Below are 17,837 nucleotides of genomic sequence, written 5' to 3' on the forward strand. Positions count from 1 at the left end.
TGTGTATAATTCAGAAAGCTATTTTTCCAAAAGTTTTTTTCCAACAGACAGCAGCATAGTCTATAGAAAATTACTGAGCTTGAAATTCTGAGATGACTGGTCTACTTTTAGGTCTTCACAAATTGTCTGCACAATCCTGGCACTTCCTAAACTTTCCCCAATCTAGGCTTCCATGTGTGCTACTGAGTATTATAGAATGTACCAGTTTTGCTTCCTCAATTAACAGATTTGTAACTTACCTCCATTTTGAAAATTTCAAGGTTCTCATTAGTCTTTTAAATATTCATCTATATTCACTCAGTAAGCTGTCAGTAAGCAATAATAACATTTCAAATTCTAATCAAGCGGTCTGAAGGAGTTATGGACCTTGAAGGAGATTTATTAAACTGGCTTACATGATACAGCCTCGGTAATCCAGCAGAGGCAGAGAAGTTGGTAGTTGCTTAGTAAAGGGTTGGGAGATAATTGGGAAGTCACTGATTTTCAGTACATATTTGGAAGCCCAAAGAAGCTGAGTTCTTCTATCAGTGAATGAATGCAGCAGCCACTATGGCAATAGTAATAAAGCAGATGAGTTGCCAGAAAGAGTGAAGGCAAACATGCAAAAGCCCCAGGCTTATTTCTTCAACCTCTTTTTTCGTGGGCTGTCACTGAAAGGTGTGAGGTGCATTTATGGTAGGTCTGCCCTCTTCAAATAACCTGTTCATGAAAATTTCTCAGAGCTGTACAGGGTGGCTTGCCTTCTGGTTGATGTCATTTCTAATCAAGCTGACAACCAAGATTAACCATCATAAACCCTAAGAAAACCTACACCATATCAGCCTGTCAATTATCATTTTAACAATGGTCTCAAGGTACATGTTAGACACTATTTGTATGACATCCCAAATGTCTACTGGGGTGCATTTTCACATATCATGCCTACTGTGTTGTCAAATTCCTGAAAGAAAAATACTCAAGCAGCCACTGGGTGTCTGAAGCCACTTCTGAAGAAAGGGATCCAATTTGAGACCTGACAAAAAGCAGTCATGTGTGCTGAAAAGCCTGCTGAACACAGTGGTTCAGTCTCTGTTCCAGAGTCAATAGGGTATGTCCCAAGGAAATGCATACATTTTAGGTCTTTGTGTGTTTGTATACACACATGTACATGCTCTTGTGTGTTTGGACAGTACATCAGATAAAAGCTGCAGCAGATATTTCTTAAGAATTTTTCTTGTTTCCAAATAAGCATTTGACACTTGTCTAAACACAATCTATTGTCATCATCTAATTTTGCAGAAAAAGGTCTGAGGTCCAGATGTAAGAGTGTTTTTCCCCCCTTGTACTTCCTGTGCTGGTATAGGTCAGTAAGGAAAACACAAAGATTTCAAAATGTGAACAATTATGAGGGAAGCTACTTATTTATAAAGCTCTCTTCAGTGGTACCTAGATCAACCTTTCACAGATGTTCTACATCACAAATATTTTTAGGGTTGGATTCCCAAATTTATGCCTTTCAACTGAAAAGACAGGAGGATGTGTGTTCTGACTCCTTGGAAAATGTGTGCTTAAAATTAGCTGGCAATTATTTAGTTAACAAATGAGATTTGCTGTCGGTGTGCTGTGAAGTGGAAGTGAGCAGTTGTTGGAAAGAGGATAAAAATGGTGCCTTGCAAGGCTACACTGATCTTACTTTTTTGTTTTTAATTCAAGATCTTGAAAGTAAAACTTATTTTAAAATATTCAAGTGTCCGTTGGGAAGCCACTTCTGACATGCTTCAGCCAGCAACACTTTTCAGCTCATGTGCATGGCTCTCTGTTGTGAGGTACAAAGAACTAATAGATAATATTTTGGATTTAGTGCATGGGAAAAGAGATACTATAATACTTTGTGCCCATGAAACATATTGGTTATTCTTTCATGCTTCCAGTCAACTTATATTTTCTGAGTGTCTTTTGTATGTTAAGCATTGTGTTAGGCGCTAGATATGACATAAAAGCAAAACCTTTCTGCATAGAAATTTCCAAATATTTTTAAGGAAAGAAAGTAAAATAACACTTGAACTTCCAGATTATCAGACAGAGTGGAAGACATTTCAGAATTCTCCATACTGGGGACATAAGCCAGGCAAAGCCTGGAAGAGGGGATGGTTTAAGCTGAGTGTAACAAGATTAAGGATGAATGATGCTTGAGTGTAGAAACTGGAAAGTAATGTGAAAAATACAGAATTGAGTTATAGCATATTCACTGGTGTCCCTAGAAAGGGTAGTTCAGCTTAATAGGGGCCAGGGACTTCCAAAATACCTAGACCAAGAACTGTATACAGTAGCATAGAAGGTAGAAAGCTATGGTGTGACTTTAGCAGAAGGACAGCCTGGAGTGAATTATCCTTTTGGGTAGTTTCCTTATAGTGGAATGGAAGGTGGGCTGAGATGAAAGTGAAATTGGGATCAGCATAATGATAATTAATAATAATAATAATAATAATAATAATAATAATAATAATTCTAGCCTCAGGTTACTATGAGAAACTTTAGGTATCACACTTCCCCCCAGCTAAAAACTTAGATGAAGAATCAGAATAGAATTCAGAAAGGAGTGAATCTTCAGATTGGAATTCAAATTATTCCATTTTGTAATGAAGAAAATGAAAGCCAAAGAAGCAAAATGACTTGCTCAAAACCGTAAAATTTCTGACAAAACTAGACTTTGGGGCCTAATCTCCTTCCTTAAAAACAAACAAACAAACAAACAACAATAACAGCAACAACAACAAAAAAAAACATGGTTCAAAATTCACAAGGACTCAGCCCTTCAGCTTCAGAGAAACATTTTAGCTAGTACATTAATGATGTGCCTGTGCGAACAGCACCATAAAGCAAGTGACCTTCATGGATATGTCTCTGTGGTTAAAATTAAAAAGACAAAGTAAAATGGGATCCGATTATTGATGTAATTAGTTGATAATCTTGTGAGGTGACAGATTCATTAATGTCTAGTATTGATTGATGATTATGGGACATTCTGATTTCTGAGCTGGAACCCGAGTCCAGCATTCAGAAATAACAAAGACCCTTGTCCTCCATCCTGCCTTCTGTCAGGTGCATCACAGTGATGGTGCTGATTGCACTGCGTTCATCCAAGTCTTCTTTTGTCTTCTGTTGTCAGAGGTCTGGGCAATTGGAAAATCAAGTGTTTATGAGACAAGGAAGAGAATATCACGATTAACTTTTCTTTAGGACTGTAGACTCCCCAGTATCCACAAACCTGGAACAGAAGAAATGCATTGATGCTGGTCCTTTGTATACAGTTGGGATTTCCTCACTTTTTGATGAATGAATGCTTGCAATATGAAAAGTTCAGTATCTCCTTTCTTTTTTAAAAAATTATATATGAGTGTTGTCCCTGCATGTATGTGTCCCTTGTCATGTGATACCCACAAAAGCCAGAAAAACATGTTAGATTCCCTGAGATAGGAGTTACAGATGATTGTCAACCAACATGTGAGTGCTGAGAATAGAGTTCTGGTTCTCTGGAAAAACAGTCACTGCTCTTAACTTCTCAGCCATCTCTTCAATCCCTAAGTATCCTATTTGAATAAATGAGTAGATTCAAAAATAAAAAAAATATATAAACAGTATGTTACAAGTGTAGTATTTATTGAAATATGTGCTTTTTTGTTAGCTTTTGAACTTGAAAATATTCACTATAGGATTCATTGGATAGTTTTCATGTCCTGTGAGGGCACACAGTTTACCAAAGAACACAGATACTGGTCTGTGGGCCCTGGGACACCAAGCCTAATCATCATCATAATAGAGTTCCAAATACCTTTGCATGTCACTGATTCTCTGTTATTAGGATGTAAAGTGGTCCTTAAAGGGGCTCCATTTCTTGGGATGCATATTATACCACTCCTATAGATTCTTAATTGGAAAAATTAATTTTAAGATGCAAATCCCTTTAGGGAATAAAATAAAATTCAATGTTCAAAGCATTTGATTGACCACAGTAGCACATGAGTTCAATATTGCTGGCTCTAGGATACACTATGGCTTGGCACTCCCAATGATGATGTCCATGACATTGACATCGTAAGTCATTTTAAGCATTGTGATCTAGACAAGGCAGAGCTTAAGGCATCAGGTAGAAGTCATCCATTTGCCTGAGTTGGCTCTCCAAAATTATTATATTTATTGGAAAATTACTACTATCTTCTGGAAGAATACATAGCACTATTTAAGAGTAAATACAAGGTAATAGATAAATAAATAGATAACACAGTAAATAATAACACCAGTGTGGAATAATCATAGAAGTCTTTCTATCTGTTTTCTTGAAAGATACAGTCTGTAAAGGCTATATCAAAAGTATCTTTCCTGGTCATTACCCATTTGTGACAAGAACTAGGTGAAGGAATGTTCTAAATATCCTGGTGTCAGTCTAAGTTAGCACCAGAAGTTGACTTTCATGAGTATGTGCAATATACACTTTAAACTTGCTGAAGTCTTACTTGGAGATCATGGTATTTAACGTTTAGATTGTTATATTTTAATCAAACAGTGTATAAACCATATAACAGGCAATTGATCAGAGCATAGAACATACTTTTATATATTGTATCATGAGATACTCTATGTCTCTGTGAGGGAATTAAACTTTTTCTTTTGGATACTATCAGTGCACATCACTATGACCCTAATAAAGAGAGACAGATCACTTCAGGAATGGAGCAGTTACCATGGTGTATTTAAAACCTACCTAGAGCAAAGCATTTCTCCTTGTCTCTTGGACTCTTATAAAAAACAGTTGTGACTCATGCCTACTTCTGAGAAAATGGGGTGTTTTATTCTCTCACTTATGGAATGGAACATTAGAGGATGGGACATTGTTCAGTACATAAAGTGCTTGGAATACAAGTGTTTGGACTGGAGTTTAGATCTTCAGACCCACATGAAAGTCAGCTGGTGGGATCCCCAGGGTGAGCTGGCTAGATGAGCTCTGTGTTCAGGTGTGAGACCCTGCTTAAGTAAATAAAGTGTAAAGGGAATGAAGAATATAGATAACATCAACCTCTGACTCCTCCCACAGACACCACACACCACATATCACCCACCAAAAATATACATGCCAATATTGCTGCAAATATAGGGAAATATATAGAAAGATGTGGAGGGTCAAGGGAATTCCTTGCATTTTGGGTTAAGTTTCATATATTAGAATCCTTTTATCTCTTCACTGATAATTATATAAACACTAAATATCCACATTCAAATAAATTGTTTGGGGGGCTTACCCCACACACATAGCTTACCCAACATACAAAAATATTGTATTTTCTTTGAAATATGAGATCATCCAGCCTGAGATATTTAGCTTGCTTATGTATAAAGGAGGTATCTAGTACAAGTACTAAGTGGATTAGCTTGATATATTAATGTTTGTGAGCATCTGTGACTATTCCTTTTGAGGAACATATAGAAGGGAAAGAGCTGGATCAAAGGGAGAAAGTAGATTTTCAGAATCTGAAACATGCTAGCCAATTGTGTTCCAGTCTACACTGCCAGTCAAGATGACAATTTCCTCTAGCCTGTTTCTTAATACTAGACTCAGTGTATTAAAAAGATATGTACACTCCTAGCCTACACTTAAGGCACAAATATCATTGCTGAATTGGGCACAGAAAGAATAAAGAGTCAGAGGAACAGGAAGTTAGCTGTATGTTGTTGGTTGTTTTTACTCTTTTTTGGGGGCCCCACCACCCAGCTCCCAAATAAATCACACATGGAGGCTTATTCTTAATTATGAATGCCCCGGCCTTAGCTTGGCTTCTTTCTAGCAAGCTTTACTTAACTTTAAATTACCCTGTCAACCTTTCACCTCTGGACTTTTCCCGTTCTCTTCTCTAAATCTTACTCTGTTGCTGGTTGTCTAGCTGAGTGGCTGGCCACTGATGTCCTCCTCCTTCTCTGGCTCCTCCTTTTCAATTCTCCATCTTGTTTCTTTCTCCTTCACCCAGATTTCTCCCTCTATATATTCTCTCTGCCTGCCAACCTGCCTATCCTTTCTCCTGCCATGCTATTGGTCAGTTCTTTATTAGACCACCAGGTGTTTTGGACAAGCACAGTAACACAGCTTCATAGAGTTAAACAAATGCAATGTAAGCAAAAGTAACACACCTTACAATAATATTCTACCACAGCTGTAAGTTTGTGTATCTTAGAAATGTCAGAAACTATACTAGGAAGTCTCACCAACATAGCTGTCTAAAAATGATCTGAACAAGGATAATGCCAATAGACAATGCTAATGTGAAGGAGACAAAGTTCATGAGGCCTCAACCATAGACGTAGAACTATAGGAAATCAAGGAATGTTGAGAGCTGGAGAAATATTGTTTCCCAGGAAGAGCACACAAATTAGTTAGCCAATAGCAATAATTACCACTAAAAACATATACATACACTCAACACTATAGGAATGAGTGGGTTGTATTTATATATTTAGTATTAAGCAGGTATACTTACAAATTTAGGAACACACACACACACACACACACACACACACACACACACACACACACAGATTAATAAAGCAAGGAGGCCATGAGATTAAAAGAGGGCAAGGAATATACATGGTAAAGAATGGAGGGAGGAAAAGGAAGAGGAAAATGATGTAATTATACTATAATTTCTAAAAAATACTTAATTTTAAAAGGTATTTACTGTTGTAGACAAAGGTCACGCCCATGAAGAACCTGTTCTCTGTAGTTAAGGTCTTTGAGACCTTAACTCTTTCATTAGGTCTGGAGAATGCTGCTTTGAGGGGACCCATGGAAGGTAGAAAAGGGAAGAACATGCTCTCTAATGGGCAGTCCCATGGAGGCTGAGAACACTGAAAGCACAAAGTTTATGAAGAAGCATGGGAAAGAGAAAGTTATGTGATAAGCAAAACCATCCCCAGAAGTTGTTAAATGTTTAGGGTAGGAGTAGAGAAGAAATCAATCTTGGTAGAGAGTCACTGGGTGGAAGAACTTCCCTGCCGCTTACTGAATGCAAATAGCTGGTTAACCATTGTCTGAATTTCAGTGTGACATTTAGAACTCTTCTTATTGGGGTTGTGGTCCTTCTATTCAGTCTTTCCCTCCTTTTTATTGTTATTATTCTGCTTGTTTTTTTTTTTTATCTCTGAAGAATTTTTTATTCACCAGATTTTTGCTTGTTTTCAGTTCAAATAAACTGATCTTCAGGAAAAAAAAAAAAAAGGTGTTCCCTTACTTAAAATAAAATGTTCCCATTACAGGTTTATCTGTCTACCACAAACACCAGACCATCCAACTTTAGTACAATTTCTAATATGGTGACTATTCTGGGAGCAAAAAAAAAAATGTGTTTAGAGGCTGATTAAATCCTTCCTTTCTAAGCTCAGCTCTGCCTTTGTGGTGCCATGTGTTTCCATGATAATTCATTTTAGCTTGGTAGTGATGCTGACCTCCATGCTTTTATACAGTCCTGCTGCCTCACTCCCACAGCCACAGGCATTAGACTTTCGGGTTCTTGTCTTTCTTGACCTTGGAGAATATTAAGTGTATCTCTGTCATTTAAAGAGATTTTCTGTTCCTCTAGTCATGCCAGACCACACCTAAACTGAACCTAGAATTATGTCTGTTAAGTTCCACTTTAAAGCTTCATTCCAACAAAATAAAATAAGTGAAAAGCACTGCCATTTTAACTTCAGTTTCTCTAAAATGAAAGCTTGTCTCCTGTGCCTGTGTTCCTCAGGCATTTTGTACAAAACAGAAAGAAAAGTAACAAACAGCAATTTCACACTGAAAACCAAGAGTAAAGTAGAAATGGGAGGAGTAAGGCACATCAAGAAATCTAAGCCACAAAACATTGGTTGGGGGGTTATTTTGGCTTATCAACATTTTGCAATTTTTCAGAGATGGCACCTTTTGGTCACTTCTTGCATCCCACAAACTATTCTAAGCAATTTATTTTTGATAATAATTTAACATTTATAAACAACTCACTGTGAGAGATGAGTTTCAGAGAATGATATAAATTGTATAAAGCCCAAACTGCCTGATAATATACAGAACAAATATCCAAATCCAGAAAGCATCCAATTCTAGTTTTGACTATGAAGCCAATAATTTGATCTAGAATATTCTTCTGTTTATACCTGTGTATGTATAGCATGATTCTTGATCCTCTAATCACCCCTGTTGTGAAGAACTCCTAAGGGAGTGTGTGTGGATGTGTGCACTTGTGGATGTTTATGTCTGTGCGTACATACATGTGTATACTCTCCTGTGCATCTTTATCTTGATTGCATTGCCCTCGCTCTAGAATGCTCACTGTCTTGGATTCTTCCCACTGTTAGAAACTCCTGCAAACAGAAATGTATATCCCCCAACTTACCATTTAAATTCAATTGACTTGTAGGTACCTTTAAGAACAAAGTCTTATCAAGGTTTTGTTAAACAATGAAATGTAAAAGAAAAAAATTTATTTGTTTCTATGGTTCTTATTTCTCACTCAATGTAAAATTTTCATTTGAACATACTGTTACAGATAACAAAGAATATTGTGTTCTGAAGTTTTTATTCTTTCTTTCTTTTTTATTTATTGATTTATTTATTATATCTGGTTTGATAGGCTGAAAAGTCACGAAAACATGCATAAAATAATGGCTTTCCCTTATTCTTTACACATTCCATTAAAGTTCTTATAATTGTTACAACACATTTGCCAAGAAAGTCCTAAGATTTAGATATGTGCTTTTATGGATTATGTCTTTGAAAATATTTGGAAATTAGAAATGTAATAGAATAATAAAATTAAAATGAGGATATTTGGTTCTATTTCATCTTTTGTTTCCTAAAATGCCCAAATTCATTTAAAAAACACATTCAAGTCTATTATTTGTGCATTTATTCCAGATTCATTGAGAAACTTGAATGCATTATTACCATGATAATGACTCACAGTTAGCTTTAATTGGTCTCCACTGCCACTTTTTGATGAGCAAATGTTGTCAGGCTTTTATTATGATTCAATCTGTTTGACCTATTTCTTCTTCCTAGTATTCTGAAGATAAATTATATAGCATATTTGAAAAGTGTGAAGTATGATTATTGGCATAAAATTGACAGAATTGTGAATCAGTATCTGCTCCAACACTTATTCCTGAGGCAAAAAAGGCTTAAGACATAAAAGAACAGAGTTTCTTAGAGGTTCAAAATGAGATGTAGTTCAGCATACTCATGGCTCACCTTCTTTTGTCTTATTGAACTTTAATTAAAAATGCAAAAGATAATATATCTTTTTAAGTAGATATACTTAGTATATCTACTAAGTAGATAATATGTAGGTAGATATACATTGTAATCATGGATAAAGGTTTAAACCATGTTTTAGTTTTATGTCTTGGTATTGAATAGTATCTTTATGAATTTTTTTTTCTTTCATCAGGTTCCTGTCCTGAGACCACAGCAGAAAGTGCCTTGGATGAAGGTGTGTATGATTCACAATCTCTATGTATACAAAGTGAATGTTTTTGATAATTATATTAATGGTGCATGGTTAAAAAGATGCTGATATGATTAAAAATAGTATATGATGTCCTCTATCATTTTTTAAAATATATGCATGAGAAAATCAGAAAACTAATTGTCAGATAAAACCGTTGCCTAGGTGTCAAAAGTCTTAATCCACACAAACCCTAGCAAAGTCTCACAGAGTCTAGCAAGCTGTTACTATGGGTTCCCTGTCAATATGACAATGAAACTGTTCCAAGGTTCACAGAAGGTATATCTTTAATGACTTGGGTAATATGTAATTTGAAATTGAATATATGTACTCGAAACTAGTACTTAAGTGTATCTGGATTTTCAGTGAACAAATTAGTTAAAACTATCAATCGGTTTAAAAACTGCAATATTCCAGAAACTGAGCAAGCCAACTGTTTAGTAAAAGGTACATAAACCACTATAAGAGAGGCAAGGAGTAGTGCAAAGCCAGTTACTGGTGTCAGCCTTCCATACTGGAAAACTAACATAGTTTTACAAACTACTACAATCAGAACCATCCAGGAGATTGAAATATAGTAACTGGATCCAAAGACAGGGGTGAATTCAACTCACAATCCACGGAAATGTGGCTAAACACAAATCGTAAAGTTTAAGCATTATGGGAATTTTTTGTAACTTGAATGTATGGTTTTGAGTTTGAAATTTATAGATGACAGTTCCATGTCTCAATGGCAAAAGGCCAGAGATGCTTAGACAGAATGTGAGGCAACTATGATAACCTCTAGCCTACAGAAGATGCATTTAGATGAAGCTTCATAGAATGGATGCAGAGGAAAGCCTGTGTGTGAAGAACAAGACAAGATGCACTTGAGAACAATGGTGGGGAGGGATGGAAATTGAAAACTGAATATTGCATACAAGAGCGATCAAGGCTCAGTACTTTGCCCTGAACAAAATACCAAGAGAACACTTACTTAAACTAGAGCTTGCTAGGACAGGTGTATGTGAGTTCTAGGACAAGGTAGAGAAAGAAGTTTTTCCTGGATCTGAGTAAATACCAAATAGATTTTCTAGTTTCAGAAAATCATCAGAGTCCATTACAACCCATGCGGGTTATAACCCTAGAAGTGAGTTGGTGAGACAGTATTCTGCAATAAAATGAATTTTTGTTTTGTTTTGTTTTGTTTTTCGAGACAGTGTTTCTCTGTGTAGCTTTGTGCCTTTTCTGGAACTCACTCTGTAGCCACCTGCCTCTGCCTCCCGAGTGCTGGGATTAAAGGCATGCGCCACCATGGCCCGGCTAAAAGCAATTATATTTTGAAAAAAAAAAACAACAACTGGGTATTGTTTGGTAGGTGTGAGAAAATATGTGTTTATATGTTATCATCAGTAATGATTAAATGCTTGACAAGATTTTTATGTAAACTCAGTATTTAAAGAAATGCAATTATGTACAGATTATTGCAATTTAATTTGACTCAAAACATAGTGTATGTGTTCATCCTGTTTCTCTTCTATGAATAATGAAGCATTCTATAAATGAAAATGTGATTAGTTTAATAAAATTTAAACTTTAAGCATTCTTTACTCCCAGAATGCATTTTTAGTCACCATGTAGAGGTTGATGTGACATTGTATTATCTAAAGTGAATCTTCCAGTTGATGAACAGTGCCAGATGAGGAATGAATGGGTTCAGGCACAAATTTCCATCAGGCAGAGGCTTTAGGGAACTGACATTTGATAAGGAACAAATAGCACAATGCAAAGAACCTTAGTTTCGTGTATGACAATCAGGCTCAGTCTGCCTGCCAGGACTATTTATTATTATCCATTCCTGATAGTTTCAGGAATGACTTTCTGACAACAATTTGAAAACTAGGATGTTTTCTAGTATAAGTTCTAGGGAGCTGTCATAGTGTAAGGAAGCTTTCAGGGTGGTGTTGGGAGTCATGGTTCCAAAATGGAATCTTTCTAGGTTTGAAATAGGGCTGTCACTTACTAGGTATGAAACCCTGGGCAAGTAACTGTAAGCCAAAATGAAATTTTCTAATACTTATCACAGGAAGTGAGAAGGTCTATGGACAAAATTACATAGCAATGAACTAGGGAAACACTTGAGGTGGTTTCCACATACTGAGAATGGCCCTGGCCCTTAGTCCTACAATTAAAAAGGCTATAAACCCTGCCAACAACTGAAGTAAAAGTGGAACTGGTTGTATTTCTACCTAATCCAGATAAGAGCCAGCCTAGGTAGCACCTTGATTTTAGACTTGCAAAGCACCCAAAGAAGCCATCCTTGGCCATACTCATAAATCTACAAGATGATGAATGTGGATACCTTAAGTTACTAAATCAATAGCAGTCTGTTTTGCAACATAGAAAGCTCATGCCTCTCTATAATTTATATATTGGAATACTTGTGGCCAGATTAATTATATTTAAGAAAGGGCTTTTAGGATGTGACCAGAGTTAAGAAATAAAATAGAATTCTTTCTGATAGGATCCAATATGGGAAATAAAAGATCTCTTCTGCCACCTGAAAGCCAAAGAAGAGACATTGAATGAAATCCATCTTGTTTATGTTTTGATCTTAGACGTTTAGCCTTCAGATCAGTCAGAAAGAAATTTGTGTTGTTTCTACCACCCAGGACATGGCTTTTCATTACAGCAGCCTGGACTAAGACATACTTTGATATCAAGATGAGGCACTATTGTGAATACTGCCTAAAGCGTGAGGGGCCTTGGAAATTAATGGTGGGAAGAAGGTTGAGCAGCTTAGAGATGCACTGTGGAAATATGTGTGACTTTGATGAAGTCTCAGCATGCTTTTTTAGAATCTGGAGGAAATGTGCTCTTGTCTTGGCTGAATTGTGTTCATGTATTTTTATAGAAGATTGAATTTGTGAGCAATGAAAGCAGACATTTAGCTGAGGATATTTCTAAGTAAAGTCTTGAAAGTATCCTTGACCGTCACAACTACATCCTCAAGAAGTAAAATGGGTTGAAGACTGGACTGTATTTTTTTTAACTCACTGACAATGTTCTACCTATGTTTACTGAAATTTTGTCATTTCCAACCTTCTCTCCCTAGCACTCTCTTACCCTGCTCTCTCTTCCAGAGAAAACTTTCTTTCCACAAGTTCTTTCTTAACTTGGTATCCTTTTTTAAAATTTTTTGATATCCTCTCAGGAGTAGAGTTTACTTACTAGAACAAGGGCAAATTATCAGTGGCTATACCACTGGAGAACCTAATATACACCTTTCCCAGTACCTTTTAACTAACTACCTATAATGCCTCAGTGAGGGCGAGGACCACCTGAATTCTTCCATTGTGCATAATCAAATGGTGACAGGACCAGTCTTGTGAAGGTCTTGTGTGGTTAAACACAGTTGCATTGAGATCGTATGTACAAAGGTGATGTCAAGACTAGAGGACACTGTTTCACAGCCACCCTGCCCAAACTCTGTCTCTCCCAATTTTTCTATTTCCCCTTGTATAATGTTCTTTAGGCCCTGGAGGGAATAAGATAGATGCCACATTTAGAGCTAAGTACTCCACAGTCTCTTACTTTCCACACTCTGCAAGATTATAAGCCTGCATTAACCAATGCTCACAACAACAAAAAGAAGCCTCTGTTGTTTAGGCTGAGAGTGATACGAAGCTGTGGGTATAAACCTTTGGGAGGCAGTTTAGCATCATTTCCATTTAGCAAAACATCAGTAGTAGGGTCTCACCTGAGGCCTATGATCTCCCTAATTACTGGTTCTTGCCTAGGTTTACAGTATCAGGCATGAATTTTCTCCTATGGAGCAGGTCTCAGGGCTAAAAGTGATTGGTTTCTCCCATAGTAGTGCTGTCACTACTGCCCCAACTGGACATAACCTGTCAGACATGTTGTTATTATGATCATTGTATGTCCTAGGGTCCACAGCATGATAGGACAATTGATAACTTTGCGCCCCCCCACCCCAAATGCTGACAGACAGGAAACTTCTAGCTCAGATGCCGCTTAATTACTCAATGTCCTTCAGCTCCGGTATGTGATGACTTCAACAATAGGGTCTTGTGATTGGACAACCAAGGGCATTATCAGTAGCTTTCAATAATTTGGAGCTTTCCAGGACCTTGTTCTATTGGTCAAGAAGGAATTTTTCAGCATAAACAAAAATCCAAAACTTAAATATTTGGGAAAATTTTGCCCACCTGTATTACAGAAATGAGAAAGTATGTGTTTTTTTTTTTTTTTTGAAAAGTACCAAAACATGATAGATATCATTTCAAAGCAGGAACTGTACCCATTTTCAGTAAAGGCATAGAAGTAGAAAAAATGAAAGCTGGCTGTTGTATTTCTTGGGCTTCCCAGGACAACAGAACTCTGTGATGCCACACACACATACTGATTTTTTAATTTTTTTTATTCATTTTACATACCAACCACAGATCCCCCTCTCATCCTTCCTCCCCCTGCCCCACACCTTCCTCACTGACCCATCCTCAATTCCCTCCCCCAAAAATGTAAGTCCTCTCATGGGGGGACAGCAAAGCCTGGTGCATTCAGTTGAGGCAAGTCCAAGCCCCTCCCTGCTTTATCAAGGGTGAGCAAGGTGTCCAACCATAGGTAATGGGATTCAGAAAGCCAGCTCATGCACCAGGGACAGATCCTGATCACACTCCCATGGCCCCTCAAACAAACCAAGCTACACAACTGTCTCCCCTATGCAGAGGGTCTAGTCCTGTCCCGTGCAGGTTGTACAGCTGTTGGTCTAAAGTTCCTCAGTTCCTATGGGCTTGACTCAGTTGTCTCTGTCGATTTCCCCATCATAATCTTGATTCCCCTTTGCTCATATAATTTCCCTTCGTTTTCTTCCAGTGGACTCAAAAGAGTGAGGGTGACACTGTCTTAGTTTCAACAGGCCATGTGACTTCCACACAAAGTCTTGAAGCAGGTCCACCCTAAAGACTATGAAGGAAGATATTTCTGCAGCTTTGGGAACGGGACCCTTGCCATACCACTTTAGGAATATGCTGATATTCGTTGTCTTAGATGTCTCAGATTTCACACCTGTGGAAACTCTTGCTGGTTTTTGATACACTGTTTAAACCATTATTAGTGCAGACTATTGTACCAATAAAACAATTACAAAAGCCCTATATTTAGCAAGATAGGAACAGAGGAAAGGGAGGGATATAGAATGAATCCCAATTGTTGTCTTAGGTAACAAATTCTATTCAGTTTATGTGAAAATACTAGGTAAATAAAGAAGTCAAATTTGGGAATCAATAGTAACCTTTTTTATTTTTCTTTATTAAGAAATTTTCTACTCACTCTACATACCATCCACAGATCCCACCTCCTCCCTGCAGCCCTCTCTCCCAAGCCACCCTGCATCCTCTCATCCCCCAAATCAAGGTTTCCCATGGGGAGTCAGCAGAGTCTGGCACACTAAGCCTAGGCAGGTTCAAGCCCCTTCCCACTGCACCAAGGCTGCGGAAGGCATCACACCATAGGCACTGGATTCACAGAAGCCTGCCCATGTACCAGGGACAGATCCTGATACCCTGCCTGGGTGCCCCCCAAACAGTTCCAGCCAAACAACCATCTTCCGTATCCAGAGGCCCTAGTCCAGTCCCATGGGGACTCCACAGCCACTAGTCCATAGTTCATGGGCTTCCACTAGTGTGGCCGGTCATCTCTGCACGTCCTCCCATCATGACCTCAACATCCTCTGCCTGCAGAATCCCTCCTCTCTCTCATCAATTGGATTCCTGGAGCTCAATCTGGTGACCAGTCTACTGAATAACCTAACTGTCATCATAGAGCCTTTCTCCAGTGACTCATGGAGGCAGATGCAGAGATCTATTTTTATTTTTGAATGTAGTTCAATTTTTATTGAGATAATTGTACACTAATGAGGGATGTACAATGTGGTTGGTATGGGGAATGAACAAAAAATTCCTTAATAAAAAACAAAAATGATATATAAAGAGATCTTTCAGAATTGGCTTTTTTTTTTCTCAATGTAAGTTTTTGGATATTTCTCTCGTTTGCTGAATGTGTCAGTATGTGTGTGTTAGAAACAGTTTGCCCATTAAAGAGCATCTAATTCCAGTTTTTACCTGTAGAAATAATGCTTCTCTGAAAATTTCTAGAAGTTTAAAGTTATATTTTCTAACATAAGTAGACAATAAATACTAAATAGTATTAAAATAGTTTCATTAAAATGTACTACTTTTCATGAGAAAAGCAACTCTGTGTGTGTGTGTGTGTGTGTGTGTGTGTGTGTGTGTGTGTGTGTGTGTGTGTGTGTGTGTGTTTGGTCTGTACTACAGAAACATGGCAGGAGTATTTATTTAACTGTAAACCATAACTCAGGCTACTTGTGAGAATACATAGAAACTTCAGAAGTAGTTCTTCCCTTAAGGACTGAAAGAAAATTAAGTTCATGCAGAAAGATTGCACTTCTCTGGGACATCTGGGACTAAGAATTATCTGCTCTTGAGTAAAGCAGAAAGTATTACTTGGCAAGGGGAGCTTAACATGAACAAATGTACAATAGTCTGGAAAAGAGAAAAGCGTTGGGGCATCTGGAACTCTAGAAGCAGACTTCTTAATAGTGGAACCCCACTGACAGTAGTCACTCAGGAAAACATTGACAGTTGCCAATACCGACTTCTCTGAGTTTTAAAGCACAAACTGAGTGTACACTCATGGTTTAAATCTAACCAGCTGCAGAGCACAGAAGTTCATTCAAGGAAGGAGGGATTCTGAGACACCTCAAATGTCTGCTTCTATCAGTGCTGTGATTTCTGAGTTGTGGGAGTGCCTAGAGGGGAGCCAAAATCTACAAAAGCAGAGAAGAGGAGCAGAGTTTGATTCAGTCGGTGCATATTCATCAACTGTAAAGTGCTCTAGTTGGCAGCCAGTATCACTCCCACTGGCTGAAATCCAGCCCAGACTAGATACCTCTTACTATAGCACCACAGGGAATCGGGCTAGGAGTAAAACACCTAAAATAGGAGTAAGAGACATGATTGTCAAGATTGACAAAAGACACGCACAAATAGAAGAATGGGTTGGTTTCAAAATTATTTTTCCTCTGAAGATCATCAAAATATTTGGTTAGAGAGTTCAAATATTGAAACCATAAAATATGTGTTACATTTTGTTTTTACTTGAACATCACACTATGACAAATCGGTTTCCTTTCTTCGAAGTCATATCCTTGGTACCTTAATCCCACTTGAAATTATATAGCTCTTAAATCACTTAAACATTTCTAAACTGTTATATTTTTATTTAAAAGTGATAGTTATACTTAATGCAGAGCGTGTCCCCTGTGAGATACAGGCTAGAGTTAGTGTCTTGGTTGCTCTGGGTATATGAAGGCGAGTGTGATGGGGAAGAGTGTGTAAGGGTTGTGGTGGAGCAGAAATGGGGAAGATTGCTTTTTCACATCCTTTCTCCTTTCCTGTGGCATCTGTCTAGGCTTAGGTAAGGCATAATATGGGAACATCAACATTTCACTAATTTCTTTTGTCAGGTGTCTGTGCACCTAGGCTAGTGAGTACTTGTTACTGCTTCTTTGACTCTGACTCTCTGTGTCAGATGTTGTGTGCTGCAAGGGACCTCTCTCACAGCCATGTTTTCAGTGGTCTTGCATGAAGAGCACATCTGGTAGATTCATTAAGTAACAGGCCCATGGCATAGTAGTTCTGACTAAGGCTTGTCTTTGACTACACATCTCATCCCATATCAGCCTCTGTCTCAGGAAACTGCAGAATACACTTCATGAATGAAGCTACATGTTTACGTATTTCTTTCAATAAAATAAATGCATCAAACAAACAAAAAATGTAAGCCTTACTCCATAGAAAGTAATTGAATAGAAGTAAGATTGATGCAATAATGCCTGTTGTCTTCTCAGGGAAGTGATGAGTGGGTATGAGAACAGTATAGCCATTATTTGGAACAAGATGCATTAAGTAGAAGAATGGCTTTTTGTGCCACGTTTTCTCTTGAGGTAAACACTGTGTAGTTAAAACACAGGCTAAGGCATTAGGCACCACAAGGGATACATCTAGTGGGTAAATTGGAACATTTCCCAGAAGTGCTAGAGGCTTACCCACAAACTCCAAAGTAGACTCTATCCAGACATAAGCACTGCCGAGTTACTTAGAATCATAACTTACAAACATCAGATTTTGGAGAAATTAAGTATGAGTGTCCAAGAAGTGATTCCAAACAGGCTCTAAACTGTGCAAAAAGGAAGGAGGCTGGGTAACAGCCACAGCCTTGGATTGGAAGGACAGAATGACAGAA

The 17,837-nt window shown here is 37.8% G+C and overlaps 1 protein-coding gene across 42 annotated transcripts in view; it reads left to right on the plus strand.

The window, feature by feature from the left end:
- Positions 1 to 17,837, plus strand: part of Ptprd (protein tyrosine phosphatase receptor type D) — a 2,293,154-nt gene that overhangs the window by 806,131 nt on the left and 1,469,186 nt on the right. For all 42 annotated transcript variants that reach the window (XM_052717072.1, XM_052717069.1, XM_052717068.1 and 39 more), the window contains one exon: positions 9,456 to 9,497. The gene's annotated coding sequence lies outside the window, so the exon portion shown is untranslated. The remainder of the gene's footprint in view (positions 1 to 9,455; positions 9,498 to 17,837) is intronic.

The sequence above is a fragment of the Peromyscus californicus genome, unplaced genomic scaffold, assembly GCF_007827085.1.
Source record: "Peromyscus californicus insignis strain IS unplaced genomic scaffold, ASM782708v3 Scaffold_5__1_contigs__length_169319896, whole genome shotgun sequence".
Taxonomy (NCBI): Eukaryota; Metazoa; Chordata; class Mammalia; order Rodentia; family Cricetidae; genus Peromyscus; species Peromyscus californicus.